General features: G+C 51.2%; 1 pseudogene; it reads left to right on the top strand.

Annotated features, from left to right (window-relative positions):
• The first annotated feature begins 2432 nt into the window (after window positions 1-2432).
• LOC120615634 (ubiquitin-60S ribosomal protein L40-like) lies at window positions 2433-2941 on the top strand (annotated as a pseudogene).
• Window positions 2942-3203: the final 262 nt, after the last annotated feature.

Below are 3203 nucleotides of genomic sequence, written 5' to 3'. Positions count from 1 at the left end.
AGAACTGGTCAGTGTCTTCTGGTCATGGCTCTGAGGCACACAGTAAGGATGGGGGCCAGCAAAGGAGGTTAGGCAAGCTCAGACACCCTGGGATGTGCTTGCTAGGGCTTGCCCATATCTCCCAAAACCACCTTGGGGGCAGAGCAGGAACCACAGCCTCAGAGGCACAGCAGCTTTTCACAAGTCAGCATCTCCTGGTTTCAGTTATGACTAAAAAAGGACGTGGAGTGTGTGAGATGGGAAGGGGGTTGCTTGTTAGTCCAAGGAGGCACTGAAAAAGCAAGGGGAGGGGTTAAGGAAGAAAGGAAAGGAAGACTGAAGGAAGTTCCAGCTAGTCCAGGGCCAGCAGAGCTGTTACCATGGAGACCAAATGCAGAACCACAGCCAGGGTCCATCCCATTCCCTCCAGCCTGCGCCTCACAGAGCGCCCATGTGCTGGACCCACTGGTGTCTATGATTAAGAAGGTTGTTTGCTTACCTCTTCCAGCTTCAGTGCCTGAAACCTCCCCTGTAGTCCTCAGCGTGGGCCCTGCAGGAGGCGCCCGGGCACTCACAGTCTCTCCTACCTGAATGAGCAGCCGAATGGGGCCCTCTGGCCTGATGGACCCCCAGCAGCTCCCCGGGGACATGGGTGGTTGCCCTTGGTCTCAATTACCTTATCGATTTTTACTTTACAATGTCCTTTCAGCATTTTTTCTTATGATTTTGATTTCCTCTTTGAGCTTTCCCTTTTGAATGGAGCCCAGGTCTTTGGAGGAGCAGCAGATTTACCGCTTCATAGAGCAGGGAAAGTATGAGATGAGCCTGGAACATTCTATGGGGACAGAAAGCCAGGAAATGCTTCCAAATTTAATGAATTAGAAAGTTAAGAGCTTGTCAAAGGACACAGGGTGCAGCCTGCAGGCGCTGCCAGTGGCCACAGATGGGACCGGTATGATCAGCAAAATATGTAATGATGGCTCTGTGTTCTAACCCGCAGAATAAAATACATGTGCATGTGTTTGTGCAGATAAACAACTGACTGGATAAGCCACTGGAAACAAGGATCAGAGCTCTGTGCTTAGAGGACGTTATATGTAAAACCCTGTCACTTAGTACTGCCGATGTCTTTTACTCCACGGCTCTGGGCAAGCAGAGGCAAGATTGCTTGTAGGGCTGGAGCTGGTAAGCCTGGAGCACCCACCAGGGCTTAAATGTGGGCTCCTTCCCAGGTGGGTCAGTGGTACAGCCTCAAGGGGCTCCAGCAAACCCAGAAACCCAGCCCGATGGGGCTGGGGCTACTGCCACCTTTTGCCATATGGAAAAGGAGGTCTGGCAGTGGAGGTTTTATTCCTGCCTCCCGTAGTCAACAAGTGTCCAGCAGATGCTCCTCGGGAAGCGAAGAGCTCAGCATCTGATAGGCCTATGTAGCTACCTAGGATGATGGCATCCAGAGCCAGTAGGCTTAGATAGATTCGAGAAGTAGCTGACTTGAGAGGGAAGATGTGCAGGGGCCAGGGGCCAGGACTCCAAAAAGACTTTCTGAAAAGGCCGGGCATTTCTTGGCCTGTGCAACAGCATGCATGTTGGGCCAGAAGATATCCTGTGCTCCATCACTGGCTGCAGCCCCTCGGGGTTCCTTTCTGATTCTCAGGCTTCCACCAGCAAGAGCCTGTAGAGAACGTGTTTTTTTTTTTTTTTTTCTGACAGAACAGGTCCCTGGACACAATCAAGCAGATTAGCAGACAAGGGGGGTATGAGAAACTCAGAAACATGGCCACTTATTTACTGCCAGCCAGTTGTTCTGTCACCTTGGCGGGGATCCTGGGTCCCTCTCCTTGCCCAGCAGACTATCTCTTGAGCATCAGCACTCCACCATGCCATCTGTTTGGGGAGGGATAATGGGATACCCAGGGCTGGGGGATATTTTGTGCTTTCCTGGCTCCCTCCCTCCCCCCGTAATTCTGGACTGTCAGTGCAGAACGCTCATCCTGCCCTTTCCAAGAACCCATATAAAGCCTTGCTTGGGATGCTGGAAGCTTCAGAGAGCCAAACCAGCCATGGGGGAGGGCTCAGGCTGTTCTTACAACTTCCAGCTGTGGGACCTGGGGACATCTCTTACCATTCTCAAGGGCTGGTATGAAGTTCTCAAAAACCTGTCCAAACAAGAGTCATAGCTAGAATACCATACAAAAATTTTAAAGAACCAACTTTTGGATGGATCACACAAACATCACATTGTTGAAAGGACCCAGGCCCCCTGCAAAGCCCCCGTACTTGTCTTCAAGAATACACAAAATCTGCATGGGGTGGGGGTGGGGGGTCGGTAGTGTCTGCTTTGGGAAAGGGGTCCAGTGACAGGCCAGAAAGAATCTGCTGGTTGATGTTTTCGGCATCAAAAAAATGTTTAAGGATAAATTTGACAAAGGGAATGTGAGACTTGGACACTGAAAATGACAAAGCGCTGGCTGAGAGAAATTAAAGACCTGGGTAGAGCTCTTTCTCTTCAGCGAGGCAGCCGAGCAGCATCCCCAGTGGATGGAGAGACACAGATCTTGGTGAAGACTCTGACGGGAAAGACCATCACACTAACTCGAGGTCGAGCCCAGTGACACCGTAGAGAATGTCAAAGCTAAAGTCCAGAACAAGGAGGGCATCCCACCAGCAGCGTCTGATTTTTGCAGACAAACAGCTGGAGGCTGGCCGTGCTCTCTCAGACTATAATACCCAAAAAGAGTCCATCCTGCACTTGATGCTTCATCTGTGGGGCGGCATCATCCACCCCTCTCTCTGCCAGCCCGCCCAGAAGTAGAAGAGCGACAAGATGATCTGCTGCAAGTGTTACACCTGCCTGCATCCCCCACATCCCTGTGCTGTCGACTGCCGCAAGGAGAAGTATGGTCACACCAGCAACCACACCCCAAGAAGAAGGTGCAATAAGGCCCCTCCACCGCCTCCTTAGCCTGCAGGGTGGCCTCCTGCCCAAACATCTTGTCCCTGGGGCTTCAATAAAGTTTCCTTTTGTTTACTGGAAAGAAAAAAGACCCAAGTAAACTGAGGGATGCTGTTGTGGTATCATAAATATATCTGGTCATTGTCCCAGTTCCTGGCGCTGAGTTCCCCAAACCCTTGGAATTTCCTGAGAAGAGCCCCTTCTGTTATTCATAAGAACCCCCTTTCTAGTACACCTGAGTCTGTGCTAATGAGGTGAGTCTTGGAGGCCT

Source organism: Pteropus medius, unplaced genomic scaffold (genome assembly GCF_902729225.1).
Source record: "Pteropus medius unplaced genomic scaffold, Ma_sr-lr_union100, whole genome shotgun sequence".
Taxonomy (NCBI): domain Eukaryota; kingdom Metazoa; phylum Chordata; class Mammalia; order Chiroptera; family Pteropodidae; genus Pteropus; species Pteropus medius.
The sequence above is the reverse complement of the archived record's forward strand: the minus strand, read 5'-3'. Positions and strand labels throughout refer to the sequence as shown.